At 34.7% G+C, this 20,536-nt stretch overlaps 1 long non-coding RNA gene across 2 annotated transcripts; it reads right to left on the bottom strand.

Annotated features, from left to right (window-relative positions):
* Window positions 1-9,237: 9,237 nt before the first annotated feature.
* On the bottom strand, window positions 9,238-11,470 carry LOC113694176 (uncharacterized). Of its 2 annotated transcripts, none has more exons than XR_011815963.1 (3): window positions 10,771-11,470; window positions 9,593-9,784; window positions 9,238-9,499 (listed from the first exon to the last, which is right to left on the bottom strand). It is a non-coding gene; the product is annotated as an uncharacterized lncRNA (long non-coding RNA). The 2 variants fall into 2 exon arrangements; XR_003449274.2 differs by having other exon boundaries at window positions 11,183-11,466.
* Window positions 11,471-20,536: the final 9,066 nt, after the last annotated feature.

Below are 20,536 nucleotides of genomic sequence, written 5' to 3' on the forward strand. Positions count from 1 at the left end.
CAAATGCAGAAGGAATTTGAACTACTAATGGTATGAAACTTTCTACCCCTTTAGATAAAAAAAAAATTGAAACTTTTTTGGGGCAAATTCGTAAATTTGGACAAGATTTTGAAAACAAATTTTGAATTTAAGCACAAGTTCAATATTTGCAACCAACAAGTCAATCACATACAATGTATATAATCTCAATTCTTCCCCCCACACTTAATATGCACATTGTCCTCAATGTGTAAAAAGAAAAATTAAGATAAAGAAAAGTAATACTCCCCTATTGTTGCGATCGAAATGCCAAAGCATGAAATTCACGAACCATTGTCTACTTATTTCCAATGCTTCATGCGTTCCATTTGATAATCATTAGTAATATTAACCTAAAGATAGAAAATGAAAAATAACCAAATAACTTAATACATAATTTAAACATGAAATCACACAAAAATAAAATAGCCAAAACATTGGGTTACCTCCCAATAAGCGCTTTTGTTTATAGTCATTGGCTCGACTTTTTCACCTCATTTTTTCTTCAAGGAGGCTTAGTTAACGAATAATCTACCATTTTTGGACGTGGTGGATCATTAAATGGTGACTTTATAGCAAAAGTCACATGATCTAATGATGTGAGAAATAGAAGTGACTGACCTATCCCAAGTGTTTCATAGATATTACCTTGAGTATACACCACTTGAGAACTTACCAAATGAAATGCCATGAGAGTATCTTGAGCAGCAATACCCTTAGAACCTATACTTTCAATGCACTCCTCAAGAGGGGTGAAAAATGAGTCATTGAAACTCACCTCTTGAGACTCAAAATTAGTTCCAAAGATATTATCATGTGAAATGGATATTTGCTTATTAAAACACACTTGAGATTCATCATTTTCATCAAAATGCAACCCATTTTCACATACAACATTCCCACCATTCATGCTAGGATCATTTTGCAAATTATTAGAGAAAATAACTTCACACAATGCATTCAATTGCTCATGTATTCTACCAAAGTGAGAAGCTAATTCATCTATTCTTTCCTCAATCCTATCAAAACGGTCGGAAGTTGCATTTGCTAGCTTTTCTAATACTAAATCAAATTGATTAGAAAAATTTTCTACAACTAGCTTTCAAGATGCATTAGAATCATTAGTTAACGGTTCACTTTCTAACTCCCAAGGTAGAGGTGCATTAGCTAACTTCTCTATTGCCAACTCCCAAGATGGTTTTGATTCATATTGGACACTTTCAGGTTGGTAATCATAAAAATATGGATAATCACTATATGTACATTGATTATCCCAACCATTAGCAGGAGAATTGCTCCAATTAGCACTATATCGATCAAAACAAGGATTGTAATGCTCTAATTTATCATAATAATCCACATTTTGTGCTTGCACACATGTGTTAGTAGCATGATAACTTCCACACAAGTCACAAATCACATGATAAGAATTAAAAGTATTAACATTCCTCCCTTGCTCAATTTCATGCATAATTGTGTCCATTTGAACTTGTAGCATCATAACATCAAATTTAGCCTTTAAGCACCTTAAACCATCTTCAAAAGACATACATTCAGTTAATTCTTGGTTACCTCTGTTGAAAGAGCTTTGCACTTGGTAACCATCCATTGCCAAACTTCCATTTCTCAAGCATTGTCCTCCAAATTGACCTACCCTTCTCATCACCTAAAATTGCTTCTAAACAACCTCAAAAGCAAAATTAGTAAGAAAAATAGGTAATGAAACACATACACACATAAAACACAAAAATAACAGAAAATAACATTCACACTATAACTAATGAAATGTTTAAACTAATAATGTTGCTCTTCACACCGATATTGCCAAATCTTCCCCGGCAACGGCGCCAAAAACTTGACGTGCGCGGGGTATAGATATAATATTAAACTCATCCCAATCAAGTTTTACATTTATAAATTCCTAAATACCCCACACGCGATTTATCGTAAGTATACGAATCGTGAGCGAGTATAGGGTATTAAGGGTCGATCCCACAGGGAAGAATGCAATTACCGATGTTTTTCGAACTCCTTTATTATCTAGACTATCATAAATATAAAAGTAATAAAAATAACACTAGAAAGCTTCTAGAGATATGAAATTCCTTACTACTCTTGCAAATGAGATTACCGGTTAAGTGAATGCTATTATTTTGACTAGTTATAGCGTAATTTCCTAATGTATGTGAAACCAACTTTCGTAGTGAATCAACTATACTTGTAATTAAGCCATACCTACTCTCGTGGTTATGAAATTGACTACAAGTTCATTTCTTCTATGAAATTACATGAAACAAGTCACTTAAGCCACATAGGTGCACCTCTACTTTCGTGAGTGTACTCCCTAGGCTTATCACTTCTTTGAACTAGTGTTAAATTCTAATTTTCATTGCAAACTTAACACCTTATGATTATCATAATTAATGGCCAGTTAATCATGATTAGATAACCAAAAGTGATAAATAACGTGCTCAAAATAATATCATCAAATAGCCAAGTAAACCTCACAAACCAAATATAGCAAGTTCAACCATAACTCTAGGCATAAACTTTAACTAAACATAATAAAAAAACAAAGCCAACTTGTATTATAATTAAACATGAAATCCAATACAAGAGAGAAAGTAGTAGAAGAGATATCACCCTTGTCACATGAGATCAACCTCTTCATCTTTGCCCCTCCAATCTTCATCCAAATCTAACTACAAATACAAGATGGATAAACTACTCTACCTATACTATACTAATGAACCAAGGAAACTCTAGTGAAAACTACATTTCTGGTGAGTTTCTCTAGCCTTCTCCCAAGTTATTTTGAATCCTGCAAGTCCATGGCTATATATAGATGAATGCAATCAGGAAATGAGGCTTGAAACATCCCTTTTACAGCTGCTAATTGGTTGTCATACGTTCATCCATAGCTGTAAATTGTTGAAGGAGAAAACAGGTTGTACCAGCAGCTATTTCTGACCAGAATTTGGCTACTTCAACTGCTATTTTCTCTATGATGACGGCTGAATTAGCTCTTGTGCAAAACATAGAAGTTGTAGTCCATTGAAATAGCTGTCCAATGCCTTAAGAATCATCCAATTTGGAGCTGTCTAGACCGAGATATGATAAAAATACCACTGACTGGTCAATTCCGCATTTTCAGCTCTCAGCAGCAGACTTTTACTTCTGTATTTCGACATTTTGACCAGGAAAACAGTCGAATTGGACTTTGATGTCTCATACAAAATGTAGATCTGTCTCTTAACTTCGAAAATTGTTCAAGAATCATCTCAATCCAATGCATGTAGCTCAAGATATAGCCAAAATACCAATAGATGTCAAAGCTGACTTTTGTTTGATTCTTTTGTTCTTAAATTGCATTTCCCAGCTGAGTTGAATTTCGGTATTTCAACTTTTGGACAATGAAAACGGCTGAATTAGATTCTGATGTCTTCACACCAAATTTAGATCTATCTCTTAGCTTCAAAATGGTATAAAGATCACCTCAATCCAATCTGTGTAGCTCCAGATATAGTTAAAATACTAAAATGTGTCAGAGTTGTCAAAGCTGACTTTTCTTGATTCAAATTGCATTTCTCCTTTTACACTTCATATTTTATTTTCACCATTTTAATCCATCTTCAATCATCCAAATATTTTCTCAATGCACTTCATTTGATGATTGAATCATTAAACCTACAAAATATGAAGTTTTTACCATAAAAATCAATAGAAATGCAATTTTCATACTTTAACCACAAAATGCATATTTTCACTAGAATCTTAGTTAATTATTTAAAAATTAAATAAAACACACCAAAACTAATTAATAAAGTACACTAAAAATACGTAAAATATACTCTTATCACTCCCTATGTTTAGTACTTTTTGAACCAGTGTTTAAATCTCAATTTTCATTGCAGAAATAGCACTTTAGATAATCAGAACTAATGGTATCAGATTAATCATGATTTAAAGAGCTAAAGTGCTAAATAACTTGCTCAAATAACCAAATAATAAACACTAACAATCATAGAAAGTTCAACTAAACCCAAGGTATAAACTTTAGAGACACATAAATAACATAAAATCCAGAACTTGCATATTAATTATACTTAAGACTCCAATACAAAAGATAAAGAGTTGGAGAAAAGATAACCCATGTCACTTGAGCTTCAAATCCTCCTTCTTCATCTCCATCTTCATCCTAATCTAGCCAATATATAAGAATGGATGAACTAACTAGCTAAACTATCCTACACTAAAGAAATGGAAGAACTACATTTCTGCACTTCCGAGTTTTCTCCTGTATGTTTCTCCCTTCAATCTTGCAATTGTTTTGGCTATATAAAGATAAAGGTGGTCAAGGAATGAGGTTTACACCTCCCTTTTACAGCTGCAAAGTGGTTGTCACATGTCTAGCCTTACATGTGACTTGTTGGAGATGAAATCAAGTTGTCCGCGTAAAGAGCAGCTTTTTTTTACCACAATCCTGCCAGAAATCTGGCCATAAATCCATCCAAGTTTAGGCCGGATTGCTACAGTGACCTTTTGTGCAATTTCTGTTCAATTTCCAGCTCTGCTCCGATTTTGCCTCAACTTCAACTAAACTTTTCTTGATGATAGAAGCTGATTTAACTCTTGACCAAAACATAAAACTTGTAACCCTTTGTGTTAGCTTTCCAATGCAAGAATTAACTCAATTGGATTTGTGTAGTTTGAGAAATGATTGAAATACCCTTGACTGCTCAATACTCTGTTTTAGTTTCGACTAATAGAAATTGGCTACTGTAATTCGATTTTTTGACCTAGAAAACCTTAGAACTGGATTTTGATGTTTTCACCGAAGTTGTAGATCTATCTCTTATCTTCAAATTGCTTCAAGAATCATCTCAATCCGATCACTGTAGCTCAAGTTATAGCCGAAATGCGAAAATGTGTCAAAGCTATCAAAATGCACAAAATGCAAGTAAAAAGTGATAAAAATCTCATTTAATCACTTAAGACATTTTTCCCCAATTATAGCCAAAATAATTCATTTTCTTCCAATAATATAACCAAAGTGACTAAAAATAATATAAAATATCATTCAATTATTACGTAAATTAGTCACTTATCACTCCTCTTTCTGTCTTCTCTCTTTAGAAAAAGCTTTCTAACTAGAACTCCTTTCAACTCTCCTATGGGAGAGAGATCAGATTATTATGATCTTTATCTATGAAAGGAGTTCTCTTTATAGTTTCTTTTATTTGTGTGAATAAAATCTCTTCTAAGATTTTCTAACGAGACTTTCTTCTCTCATTAGGTTGGCTAGTGAGAGTTAAAAACTGATGACACTAATTCATTTCACTTAAAAAAAAAAAACTGATGACACTCACATGATCACTTCTCTAGGAGTCATAATTCTTATTCACCAGACCCATTGTCAAACAAGATAGCATAAAGGTCACCTGCAGGTTACTCTATCATGTTTGATTATGAGTTTGGTGGATAAAAATTAGGATTCTCTATTCAAGAGGTGGTCATATAATAGTCTTGTGCTTTGTTTTTTTTTTTTTTTGGAAGAAAATAAATTGTGGGCACATAAGAGGCGTGCATATTTTGGCCAAAAAACTAATAAAAAATGAGCTTTGTGACTAAAAGGATGCATTTTTTTAATATATTTAAGGGGCTATTTTAGCTAATTCTAATTGTGAGGGGCTCAAAAGTTATTGAAAATGGAAGGGACCAATTTGATAATTTTTTCTTTATTATAATATTATTTGCATGTGTAATATTAATGGAATAGGGGCCACACAAGTTTTATTTTCCACAAGTTTGCTCTTTGACGTAACTGGGTTGGAAAATAGTATAACAAAAGTTTAAATATATTGTAATTGAATTGAAATATAGTGCAATAAATTGTGAAATTATGAACTTGTCCTGAAATCGAGTAAAGTACAACCCTATATCCAGAAACCATTATTGTGCATAAAAAATTGTTTTATTCGGAAACAGTACCCACCACATGCGAGCCAACTTAGAGCTCAGAAGAAGTATATGGTTGCAGCGGAATCAATCTCAAGAAACCAACGTTGTACCTAAGACATTATTTTATTTTTAGCAGAAAACCTTAATTATAAACTTAAGTAGACGGACAATCATAGAGTTCCAGTGTCGACGCATCCAACGCTAGCTCGCCAAATCTAGGCCTTGTTCGAATTGCATTTTTTGCCAAAAACTTTTGTAAATTTTCTTGAGAATTTTTTTATTATACATCACATTTTAAGAAAAGTAGTATAATATATTTTTATATAAAACTCTCAAAAACTATAATATACATCTTTAAAAATTTACTACAGTATATTTTTCTATAATAACTTTTAAAAATTACAATCTGAATCGACTATTAGTCTCACTAAATAGATAGTCGAAATTGAAAACGAAATGATTTCACGTGACCTGGCCAAATTAAGACCCCATAAATTCCATTCGTTTCATCAAATTAATATTTGTTTGGATAGTAAATTCTTTGCCAAATTTTATTTACTTGCATCATTGACATATTTTTCAATCTCCTTTTTATCTCACATACATCACGTCCAAAAAGTATTACAGTATTTTGTTCTAAAAAATTATTTCAAATAATTTACTACCCAAACACACTGACCTAAGTTAGGTCTTTTGGAGCCTTACCCAAACACACTTGCAAGTGTGTTTTTTTTTTTTTTTTCTTTAAAGGTATACAGTTTTTTTGTTTGAAAGCATACATCTACTAGGTAAATTTGAATGTTTTATTTGAATTGGTACTTGAGGAAGTAAAATTTTGTCCTCAGTTATGATTTACTCTAAGTCTGTCTGTAGTGGTACCTCTTGTTCGGCACAATGGCATAAAAAAGACAGTTATTAATCTAAGAAGCAATTATTAAATTGTAAGAGTTGAAAGAGACAAGAAAGACATAATCTGAAATAATCAAAACTATTGGAAAAATATTGGAGTCCAAATCGAAGAGATCGACAGCTAGAATCATGTGATCAAGACTTGCAACTACCACTTAAGAGCACTGAATTCTTTATCAACTCATGAATCACCCGGTAGCATTATTGATTATCTGTCGGTACGAATTATGAAGTCAATTGGATGTATCCGTAACATAAGATGCAAATCAAAGCTCAGAAGAAATGTAAGAATCGATATCCAGAAACCATTATTGTGTATAATAAATTGTCTTATACAGCAAGTTAAATTCTATCTAGTTCAAATCAGTTTGTATAATTTTTAGTACATTTCGTGTAAATTTGTATGGTTTTGATATAAACATCAAATTAATTATAAAAAATGTGCCCGTTTAGTCTCAAAACTCACTTTCGATCAATTTTTAAGCCAAAAAGTGCACCATCTCTCTGGTTCCCACAATTTCAATGGCAAAATTGAAACACAATTTCTTTCTCTTTAAAAAAAAAAGACATGACAATCACATAACCACTCCTCTAGCAAAGGAACCTTAATTCTTATCCACCAGATCCATAATCGAACAAGAAAGTGTAAAGGTCATCTCTAGTTTACTCTTTCTTCGATTGTGAATTTGGCGGAAAATAATTAGAATTCCCTATTCAGGAGGTGGTCATATGATTGTCATGTGCTTTTTTGGGAAGAAAATAAATTGTGTTCCCATTTTTCTATTTAAATTATGGGTACCTAAGAAAGGCATGCACTTTTTGGCTAGAGAACCGATGAAGAAATGAGCTCGCAGACTAAAAGGACGCTTTTCTTTTTTATATTTTGATGGACTATTCCGACTAAGTCTAATTTTGATGGACTAAAAAAAGCTTTTACCAAAAATTTAAGAGACGAATATGGCAATTTTTCTTTGACTATAATATAATCTGCATGTGTTATATTAATAGGATCAGGGGCTGACGGGGTCTCACAAGTTTGCTTTTTAATGTAATTGAGTTGGAAAATAGTGTACCAAGAGTTGAAATATGATGTGATTGAGTTACAAAATGGTGTAATAAAATATGAAAAATATTAAATACCTGAAATTCAGTAGAAATACAACTTTCAGGCCTTGAATTGAGATTAGAAGGGGCTCTCCAGAACTAAACAGGTAAATCCAATCTAAGAAACAATAATTAAATTGCAAAGATTGAAATGAGAAAGACATAATCTAAGATAATCAAAATCCAATCTAAGAAACAATGGCATAATAAAATATGAAATTACTAGATACCCGAAATCGAGTAGAAATACAACTTGTCAGGCCTCGAATCCAGATTAGGAGGGCCTCTCCAGAACTAAGCATGTAAATCCAATCTAAGAAACATTGGTGCAATAAAATATGAAATTATTAAATACCCAAAATCGAGTAGAGATACAACTTGTCAAGTCTCGCGTCCAGGTCAAGGGGCCTCTCGAAAACTAAACATGTAAATCCAATCTAAAAAACAATTATTAAATTGCAAAGATTGAAATGCACAAGAAAGATATAATCTAAAAGAATCAAAATATGTAGTTAAAAACTCAATTTTCTTTATTCAAACCCAATTTCTAAGCAGGTCTAGTCAATGTCTGTTCAACTCAATTGATTAACTCGGACGGAATGCCCACCGGATCCTCAGTTCAATGTTTGGAATCTGTTGGTCCCGTATGGTTTAAAAACGGTGTTATATGTTGATAGATAATTGGGAGACAAGGTGGATAAGGAAAACTCTCGTGAAACCAATGCGTTCTGATTTTCAACTACATATCTTTATGGGATAAGACTTAGAGAGCTGGTTTTTTTTTTTTCCCGTACGATAGCTTCTTACACTATTGGGGAGGGGGAGGATCTGAAGAGGTCCAAGGATAATTTGAAGATAATTGAACCACCACCAGACTAAACGGATGCACTATGCACCTACCTGGATTTTTTTAAATAATGCCACATTTAATTGAGGCACCCCACCAAGTTTTAATACTTTGGTGGTGGTCACCAACCCAAAGGCTATGTTTTCAAACTCGGACCGGGACTCGACTCGGTAGAGGTCGGGGGTCAGGGGTCAATGGGTTCGACCGGGGTCGATAGGGGGTCGACTCGGATGACGTCATATATACGTCATATATATATATATATATATATATATATATATATATATATATATATATATATTATACACACACACATACCTGCAAATCAAATTTACAAAATATAACCAAAGAATCCAATCATCTAAATTTATATCTAATTCATCAAACAATTCACCAAATTCATCCAAACTCACAAATTTATAAAATAGAAATCCCATATATGTTCAATCATTAACAAATAGCAATCCAAATAAGGTAACAAGTTCATGTTCAAATGCTTGATAATATCAATCTAAATAAAACACCATGTTCCAAAGAACTATCTAAGCCATTCTTCATCTTCATCTTCATCATCCTTATCTCCAATTTCATAACTTTCGAAGTCGATATCATCAACATCATCCTCATCATCAAGTTGCACAATATTTGTGTCTTTCTTATCTACAAATCATTTAAATACTCATAAATAAAAATATTCAAAAATAGACACAAATTAAAAAGAAACTTAAATAAAGTTAGCAAATATAAACTTACGTGATTGAGAGGCTTCATTCTCGCTAGTTTTGGGAAATTCTTCTTCAATCATTTCTTCTAACTCATCATAATCAAGCTCTCCTTCTTGTTCCTCATCAATTACCCAAAATTAAACTTTATCAATAGTTTCATAATCCACCGGATCATAAGACCTCTTTTTATATCCACCGGATCTTTTTCAACCAGAGTCACCTGATTAATTAGGAAAATTTCACTAATGCCATATACAACGTATCTTTAGGCATGTCAATTGAGCCTAATAGGTTGGGTTCTGAAGTAGCCAAGTTTAGACTTAGTGAAAAACATAACAACTTAGCAGCAAAAGTCTGATTCAGGCTGATTTGAGGTTAATAAAACATAACAACTTAGCAACAAAAGTCTGATTCAGGCTGATTCAGGCTGAAAAACATAACAACTTAGCAACAACTTAGCCAAGTTTTGAGGTTAATTCTGGGATTAGGTTTATAAAACAACAAAAGTCTGATTCAGGCTGTTGAAAAAAGACAAATTGCCTCAGGGTTGAAAGGGTATTGGGTGGTAGTATCCCACTTAGCAGCAGGTCCCCCCTATAGGTACATTTGTCCCACATCGGGGTTGGGGTTGGGTTTGGGTTGGGATATAAGTCCCTGGGATTGCCTCAAGAGTTGCCGGCTTTTGAGGTTAATTCTGGGATTAGGTTTATAAAACAACAAAAGTCTGATTCAGGCTGTTGAAAAAAAAAAAAAAAAAACATAACAACTAGTTTCAGGTTAAATCGATTTGGGTTTTGAAACATTATGGCTCAAACTCGGCCCTTTTATTTCATTGGGCTTCAGGGTCCAAAATGAGCTTGTCAAAATTCAACAATTTCTCATTCATATTTTTCTAAACAGATAAGACATTAATTAAATAAAATCAAGGTTTATGATTTTAAGAACAAGATTTATCATAATTACTATTACACATTTTTTTAACATAATAGTTTTTTTTTAATGGCAAACCTCATACAGGAGAGGAATGCCGACCCTTTAATTTATTCATGCAACTAAAATTAAAAATTACAAGAATTTGAGGGGGTCGAACCTGATCTCTAAATCACGGAGCCATTAAAATGTGGCAAGAATTGTGAGAAGGTCTAGCTATTAAAATGTGCATATGATTGGCGGTGCTAAATTATAAGACCTGGAGGTTTATCATACTTGTCTGTCCTCTCAAAATCATCTTCCATTCAAAGTAATCCTCATCCATTTCATCCCTTCCATGTAATCCTCATCCATTTCATCCATGTAAAAATGGTAGAAAGTTTTTAACATACGCCATAATAGTAAAGTTTTTGAAAAATCACAGGCATCATATTCGGGCAACAATAAATTTGCAAACTGATACATTTGTCTTTCATATAGGTGATTCAGTTAGCTGGAAAGGGAGAAACGTGCATAAAAGAAAGGGAGAGAACTGAGAACAGAGCACAACAGTTGTGGCCTTCGTATTAGTTTCACACCCGCAAAATCCAATCCCGAAGGCCCAGCATAATGAATCAAAAAATTCCAGCCACATATCAACTTTAGCATAACAAATCAGCAATAATAGCCTTCAGATTGTAAAAATTACCAGATTTAGGCTTTAGCTTCAGTTCACCCGCTTGCTAACTACTTGCTTCTCTTGAAATCTGAACGAACTGGTGGTGTTGCGGCGGCGGAGGCCAGCGATTGAAGGCTGTGGATCTCAAGAGTGATGGAGGCCAGAGATCGGCGATGGATCTCAAGAGCGGCGGTGGTGGCTGAACGGCTATCGGCGAGGTTATCGCCTATCGGCTGAAGAAGAAACACTCAATTGACTCAAACAGAAGCTCACGAAAGCTTTTGTCAATTTTGCTCTATTTTTTCAGTCAATTTTTAGCGTTTTTAGTTGGTCAATTTGTCAAAGTCTGACCCAAAAAAAGGCCGAAAATGGAAAAAAATAAAAAACCGGAGTTAATCAAAAATTCCGGTTCACCGGTCCAACCCGAGTTATGACCGAGTTTGACCGGTTTTTTAACAGCCGAGTTTTTTAGCTAGCTCGGACCGGATGCCTGCCCGGTTCCCGGTCCGACCGGCCGGTCCGGTCCGAGCCTGAAAACACAGCCCAAAGGCTGGTGGTTGACTCAGAGACCAATCTTTCATGGGAACAGTAAGGACGGTCCCATATGTAGAATAAAGGGGTAATTTCAGAGACCTTCCCTAAGGTTTTTGATAGTCTCGCTGTCCTTCCCTAAGATTTTCAAAATATTGAAAACCTCCCCTAAAACTAATTAGCTAGTAACAAATCAGCCCAATTCAAATACAAAAACAATATAAAATTAGTGTTAGAAGAGAGAAAACAATTTAATTCCATAACTACCCTCAAGTTTTGCATTAGATAGTTAATTTACTCAGAACAATATACATTTATTTTAACTTTATCAAATGCTGATCCATGAATTTTAATGTTGAGATTTTGCTTAATAATCAAACCATTTGCTTATGGATGTTTGTTGAATATTTTATATTCTTAGATTAGTTAGTCATAAATTGAAAGAGTTCTTGATCTTGAAAGCTGACTGGAGAGATATTTCTTGAAAATTATCACTAATACTTGACATATGTTTTTAATTGTATTGTGGCAATAGATGATTCGAGTAATAGCCATTGTTTGAATTTAATTGCTTGATTTGTGTTCTCATGCTTGAGAACAAGCATTATTTAGGTGTAGGGGAAATTGATAGGTCATAATTTGTTACTAAATTTATAATTATTTTCCCCTTGATTTTAGCCAAATATTATTTTAATTGATAGATTCTACTTATATTTGGTTAACGGTGCCAATTGTAGGAAAATGAGCAAAATATGATAAAAGAGGTAATTTTTCAAGAATTACTGTCAAGTCTAGAGAAGTTCGGGATTCAAAGCTAGAAAGTCGGGATTGATATTGGGCAGTTTCTCAATCCAAGTCAAATTCCAAAACTTGACAGCTACTGAAGTTTCCTATTTCTTTGCATTCCATGTCAATCTCGAGCAATTGGAAGAGTTTTTAGAAAATTGAATTGTAATAGGAAACTCTTTAAGAATTTGATTCGTATTAGGAAACCAATCAATTAAGCAATTCGGCAGGGAGAATTCAGCATATAGCTCTTGCTTAGGGACAAAGCATAGTTATTCTTGTTTTCTTGACCGATAGACAAGAAGACAATTGGAAAGCTTCGAACAGATTTTTGCATGGCTTGTTCTTCATTAATGGAGAACTATTTCATATTTCTAGTCAAGGGGACAACTGAAGATTTGGTTCAATAATAACTGTGAGATCTAAATTATTTTAATTGCTTCTTTTATTCATTGGTATTTATATGTTTTCTGCTTTTAGTGGTTATGACTATTGTGTATGATTGAATAGTCGCGCAATATTTAATTATTTACATAGTCTATTTGGTAATTGGGGGTAGTTGAATCCATAATTGTTTGATTACTCCATCCCGGTAGCAACTAGCATGAGTGGTTTCATGTTAGGGAAACGTATGATATAACTTAAACGAACCCTCGTAGCGTGTTTATTGGTTAGGGTTGGCCTTTTCCAAATTTTATTGCAATCGAGAAATTAAATCCTATGATCGTACCTAGGGTTATTTCTTGGTTAGGAAAATAGTTAATGGTCGTACCTTGACTATCGAAAAAGTAAGGAAAGACTGGTTGTTTATCGTATGCATGACAACTATAACCAATCTATTAATGAGTAATTGAATTGTCTTTGCATCGATGATCAGTTGAATTAACTGTGTCTGAAAAGTTGCACATTGGATTAGAATTGTATTGGTTATTGATTAATTCATGTTTATTTCTGTTAGTTGTTTCATTAGTTAGTTAATTAGTTATTTTATATTCTCCAAAAACCTCTCATTCTTCAGACCCTGAAAGAAACAAATTATCCCCAATCCCTGTGGATTCGACCCTACTTGCCCAATATACAAATTAGAGATTTTTCTTAAATAAATTTTGGTATATCGGATTTAGCAAACTCTTCGGAACCAAGATGAATCTAGTAACCCATTGCACATCTAGAGTCCCTGTTCCAGTACCATAATTGACACGAAGTTGCTTCTGTTGGCAATTAGGATTATTAATATTATTATTGCATAAGCTCGACACCTGTCGATACTCATCTAACAAACCTCCACTCGGGGAAATTTTTTTTAAAAAAAAAATCTACATAAGGGTATACATTAGCAGAAAATGAAAAAAAAAAAAAAAAAACTTTAGACTGCAATCTAGTAACATGTGTCCCAGGTGCACAAAGAAATTGAAACATATAGAGCTTTGATTGTCAAAAGTAGCACTAACACTCCTCGGAGTTTAATTCAAATACAGATGATCAAATATGAGTGACGCCTTGCGCATAGCGGCAATAGAAAACTATGAAAGGATATGCCACGGTGTGTCAGCCAACCGTCTTTAGAGTTGAAATTCTTTCAGGAGCTTCTGTGATTGTATGGTTTTGTAATCTAGCAGCATCAGATTTTGTGAGGCAATGCGTTGATGAAACTTGGGTATTGGTATTCAATCCCAAGATCTTTCATGTAAAATGACTCGGATGCGGAAAAGGCTTGGATTCTCTGCTCCGGTCAACTTGAAATAGGACTAGTCCCAGCACTTTAGGAAGTTGGTTATTAGCACATTTAATTTTTTATACTAATTGTAGTAAGTAATATTTGGAGGGACCATAAGTTCAGGTTGAAAAGAGGCATGGTGAAACTCTTTCCAAATACATAGCACCTAGCTAACTTCCCTTACCCTACTACTTATACAAATAAAAGAGAGAACAAAAATATATAACCCATTAATACATACTAAAAGTTTTTACAGCAATTACATGGTGAATTCATTAAATTAGGCATTTGGTTGACTTTGAAATGTGTGTCAAGTCAAAACATTGTCAAAAATTGCATTAATTTTTGAGAGTTGAGATATATATATATATATATATATATGAATTAGTCATCTTTGAATTAATTTTTTTCTTCAGAAAAAGTTATTTAATTTTTATTGTACTAATTATTTAACTTTCAAAAATTAAACATATAATTTGATGTTCCATAGTAAATTGACCCAATGTAATGTATTAGAATAAAAAGACCCAATTCATAATTTTTAATGGCCTAAAAAGACCCAATTCATAATTGTTAAAAGCAAGAACTAGTACGTCTAAGAATAGAACTTCAATATTTTGAGTTCGACATTCCAAATCATCATGAATTGCAAGAATTATCTAGTATTCATGAGTTATGTCAAGACTTGGTGAAGACAAGAAAATCAGTGATATATCTTCTTATTGACAGATTTATTAGATTTGTTATTACTCTTCCTATATCAACTACAACTATAGAGCGGACATTTTCAATTATGAAAATAATCAAGACAAAGCTCCGAAACAAGATGCAAGATAATTTCTTGAATGATTGTCTAACAGGAAGTTGCTGAAAAATTTAGCAATGATTCAATCATAGATGAATTTAGTTCTATGAAAGAGCGTAGAGCTCAATTTACTTCTAAAAAAAGATATTGAAATTTCAAATTATGTTAACATAACTTTTATCTTTTTTCAATTGAAAATAGTTACATTTATATTACATGGTTATATATATATATATATATATATATATATTGCATAGATGACATATTGGAGAGCATCTTCTCATAATGTGCAAATTGGATGGTTTGTGATGTTATAAGATATTTAATCAAAAGTTATCTTTTTTGTTATGACTATACCGCATATTTATGAATAGACATACCTTTATAATTAAATTTAATATTTGATATTTTTAGATGTCAAATATTTGAATAGAAGAAAATTATTTTGAACATAATATATTAAAATAATTTTATTAGGAAAAAATTTTGGCCCTCAAAAAAAAAAAATCCTGGCTCCGTCACTGCTTGTGTCCCGGCATACATCTAACAGTAGCTAAATCAGAACGGCCCGTAGAAAAAGCTGTCCAAGACATATTCTCACCGTGGCTAGCTATTTCCGAACTCGAAGAAGAAGGTGCCGAAAAATATGTCACAATTGTAAATCAAAACACGAAGAAAAAGGTGTCCAAGACGTTCCAAAAGGCTGCCTCTCCTAATCTTCTGGTGGGTATAATGCTGACCGTGGTTGCCAGTTTGTCTTCAAAATGGTACATTTTTGGTACTCTAGACAATAAATAAATAAATAAATAAAAACTTTACCTGCATTTGGTATTAAGTAATTTTTCACTTTAATTTTCCTTAATTGTTGTTAGCTGTCATACATTGGTAATTCAATTTTAAAGTCAAAAAATTTAATTGATTTGCAATGATAATATGGAACCAAATTGGACAAAACTCCAAATATAAGGGACAACGATAGTTTTCTTGATGTGCACATGCAATTCATGTGATCAGTCATCGGTTAGCTCTCACGAATTACCGTTTTTAAGTTAACATTTATCATTTTTCATGAAGATAAGGAGAAAATTAGTTGATTGTATAGATTAGGTTCTACATTGGTGATGATAAACTTTGCCACTGGATAATGCCTAATTGGCCGTAACAAATGAAGTTTCGGTACTTGAGGTGACGCACTAGTGAAACCATGCATTCCAGGGATAAGAATTAAACTTGGAAATCTGAAAGATAACTAAAGAATAAATATTAGAATCAATAATATAAAAAAAAAAGTTTCCAAATCAAATCAAAATTATTGAAAATTGACCAAAGCTCAAATCCAAATCAAATAAATCCTTACACGTTAAACCCACGAGAAACCTGTTATCAAGAGGTGCAATTACCACTTGATAAAACTCCAGTGTAGCTATCACCTCGTGGATCACACATATATTGGGTCCTCTTAATTATTTTCAGTTGGTACGAAATCATTCAGATATGATTTCCGTGACAAATTCTGAGTGTAACGCAATATTCACCTCAACCAGTTGAGACATTGTCTGATAACCATGAAATTTGACTCTCCAATTCTTGGGTTTTGCCTCTCTCTTTATAAGGTGTAGAATGTGGGTTTTCTTTCGAATGAACCTGGTTCTAAAGAATGCTAACTGGCTGACAATTGCGGAAGTTTTTGTGCATATCTCTACCATGAAGCCAATCAAAATGTGAATGGACTATTTTTTTTTTTTGGAAATATGTTTTTATTTATTCATGGGAAAAAAAAAATATTCCTCTTACATATTTGTGATTTTTCGAAGTGAAGGCATTCCTAATCTGTCCAAACAGATTGCTCCACGAGCCAGTCTTGGGAACATACTAAAGGTATCGTAAACCTTCATTTGTTGCTGTGGATGAGATATTCCCACATTAGACAAAGCATCAGCAACTGTATTAGCTTCCCGATAGCAATGTGAGAATCTAGCAGGATCTTCTACTAGCTTCCAAATCTGGTTAACTTCTCTTCGAATTTGCCACGGATACTGAGTACGACGCTGAATGATCCCAATCAAAACTAATGAATCTGATTGTACACATATGTCTTCGAAGCCCTTTTGTATACACGTTTGAAGGCCAATTAGAAGAGCTCGAGCCTCTGCGCGGAGACTTGTAGTTTCTCCCAAGTAGGCCGAGAAGGCAATCAGTGGTAAGCCAGTTGAATCCCGAAGAACCCCACCACCTCCACCCACTCCTGGATTACCTTTAGCACAGCCATCCGTATTAAGTATATACCTTCCTGTCTCCTTTGTCTCCCAGCGGATAACTTTATATGCAACCCTGCCACCAGAAGGAATCTTCCAATCATACAACTGACTGAATGATTGCAGTCGAATAACTTTTTTGAACTGTATTCCCACCATAGTATGGATTTCTGCGAAGATGGCTCGGCAAATGGCCGACGATCGCATCTGAATACCCTCAAACATTGCTTTATTCCTCGCCTTCCAAATCTGCCAACAAACTACACTTGGAAGAATGCGGTCAATAAACCGTCGTAGCTCATAGTCATGTGATCGCAACCACCAACATACTATGCGAGCTCGTAAGTAAGATCCTGAAAAATTCAATCCACATAGACCTCCAAAATAATTCCATATTACCGTCGCTATGTGGCCATTGGAAAATAAATGCTCAATAGACTCCTCAGATGCCGCAGAACAACAAAAGCATTTGGAAGGTAAATGGAAACCCAGTTTGCATAACTGATCTGGTATCGGAATCCTTCCCAGAAGTAATCTCAACATGAAAAATGAAACTTTTACAGGAATGCGGGAATGCCAAATAGAGGCAAATACCATAGACGTGGGGCGAGCCTGCCTAATATCCCCGAAAGCGGACTTTAGGGAGAATTTTCCGGATGTTGTGGGCATCCAAATGACTTCAACTTCATTTCCTTCTTCCGGGACCATTTGCTCTAAAATGGAAAAAACATTCTCCCTTGGCAATGTCTGGTATAAAAGATTCAAATCCCAGTGACCATTGAGTGTGAATTTTCTGAATGATAAATGTGGGATAACCGGAACTTGTAGAAATAAAGCACCACTTCCCAACCAGTTATCGTACCAAAAATGACACGCCCCATGTTTGGCCACCCATAACATCGACAGCTCCACTTGTCGGCTCACGTTTACCATCCTTCGCCAAATTGACGAATCAGTTTTCCTAAGTTCAACCTGACAAGGGTGAAGACCTTTGCAATATTTTGCTTTCATGAATGTCGACCACAACGATGATCCTGTTCGGAAGTTCCACCACAACTTGCAGGAAAAAGCTGTGTATACATCACGGAGTCTCCGGAAACCAACTCCTCCTTCCTCAATCGGATAACACAACTGGGACCAACGTATCCAGTGAAACTTCGACTCGTCGGGTGATGATCTCCACAGGAATGTCGAGCACGCCTTTTCTATAGTTTTAAACACCTTACTCGGGATTACCGCTGCTGACATCAGATGAACTGGTATTGATGATAATACATGCTTGATTAGAATTATCTTACCTCCAAAGGAGAGTAGCCTTGATTTCCAAGACAAAATCCTTGCTAGAATCGATTGACACACTTCTCCAAAATAAGATGATTTACATCTTCCAAAATAGAGCGGAAACCCTAAATAGCGTATCGGAAATGATTGCCAGGCAAACCTAGTGATACGATCAATCACCCGTCGTCTCGCCGATGGCATCGATGGATGGATTAAGTAACAACTTTTTTGTACATTTATCAGCTGCCCCGAACATCTTTGATAAGCCTCTAACACTTGCATGATAGCCTTCAGGGAAAATGAGGATCCATTTGCAAATATGAGAATATCATCCGCAAAAGCCAAATGAGTAATAGGCGGGCATCCATACGGAACTTTAAATCCCACAAAACCTGGTTTCCGGGCAAGGTTATTTAATGCTCTAGATAATGCCTCAGCCCCTATAATGAATAATGCTGGTGATAATGGATCACCCTGCCGGAGTCCTCTTGAAGATTTAAAAAACCGTATGAGGATCCATTGATAATGATTGAAAACCAGGCATTTGAAATCAACCACCAAACCATATCGATGAATCTTTCACCAAAGCCATACCTCCTCAGAACATTGATAATATGACTCCATGCCACTCTGTCATATGCCTTAGACATGTCTAGCTTCATAACCACATTGCCTCCTCTATTCTTTTTCGCCATACCCGATATCACCTCTTGAGCTAGCAGAAAATTTTTCGTTATATTACGGCCCTTAACAAATCCCGTCTGATGGGGGGAAATGATTTTTGGCAAAATATCCGCCACTCTATCTGCCAAGATCCGGGATAAAAGTTTGTTGAAAAAATTGCAAAGACTGATGGGTCTGAATTGAGAAAAATCTTGAGGATTTTGCACCTTTGGAATTAGTACAATTGAAGTAGAGGTAATGAACCGAGGTAACTCCGCTCCACAAAAAAAACTGAGTACCGCTTTGTAGACGTCTTGAGCGATCACTTGCCATGCAAAAGTAAAGAATTTCCCTGTGAAACCGTCTGGGCCAGCAGCACTTTCTTCATCCATTGACCTCAAGACTCGGTGTACCTCTTCAATTGATGGGACTTCTTCCAACTTTGCATTATCCTCCCCCGAGACCATAGGCGGAATAAGGCTTAGCATATCTGAAGATGATGCCAAAGAATCGTTGAAGAGATCGTGGAAATAAGTTATTGCCGCACTAGCTATATCATCCTCATTATCCACCCAAACGCCGTCAGAATTTTTGATACGATGTATCATTCCTTGAGACCGTCTCTGTCTTACTATTGCATGAAAGTACTTTGAATTGCTGTCTCCTTGGCAAAGCCATTTCACCCTGGCTTTTTGTCTCCAAAATTGCTCTTCAATTGATAGTACATGCCTTAGCTCCGCCTGAGCCTTGTTGAGCTCAATCTGACACTCCTCCGAGGCATTGTTATCTACACTTTCCTCAGCCCTTTGTACCGCCATTTCTGCAGATCTCACAGCGTCAAACACATTCCCAAAGTGTTGCTTGTTCCATGCTTGAATAGCTCTCCTCGTTGCCAATAATTTAGAACATAAGACACGCAACGGAGACCCACTGATATCTTGATTCCACTAGACATAAAGGGCAGTAGTTTAAAATTTGTAGTGAAATTAACTTAATTACCTCAATGGGATTGAACTAAAAAATGCAATCTTCTATTCAGACAAAATTCATAAGTTCTAAGTTCATTAAGAAAGATCAATGCCTGTCATATTAATGCAAAATTATTGATAACAACAAGAAGGATACTTTTAGAGGTGATATAGTCTAGAGTCCATGCATCTAACCCACTCTCTTGACATAGATTGGAGTTCAGTGAGCGTTAAACTCAAGTCCATTGGCCAAAAAAAAAGAAAAAAAAAAAAGACTCAAGTCTATTCAAAAAACCAAACATTGGACTCCAAACCAGTGATGTCGAATTGATTATCCATGGACGCTAAAACCGCCAGAAACAAGTCATCAAGAGGTGA

The sequence above is a fragment of the Coffea arabica genome, chromosome 6c (genome assembly GCF_036785885.1).
Source record: "Coffea arabica cultivar ET-39 chromosome 6c, Coffea Arabica ET-39 HiFi, whole genome shotgun sequence".
Lineage (NCBI taxonomy): Eukaryota > Viridiplantae > Streptophyta > Magnoliopsida > Gentianales > Rubiaceae > Coffea > Coffea arabica.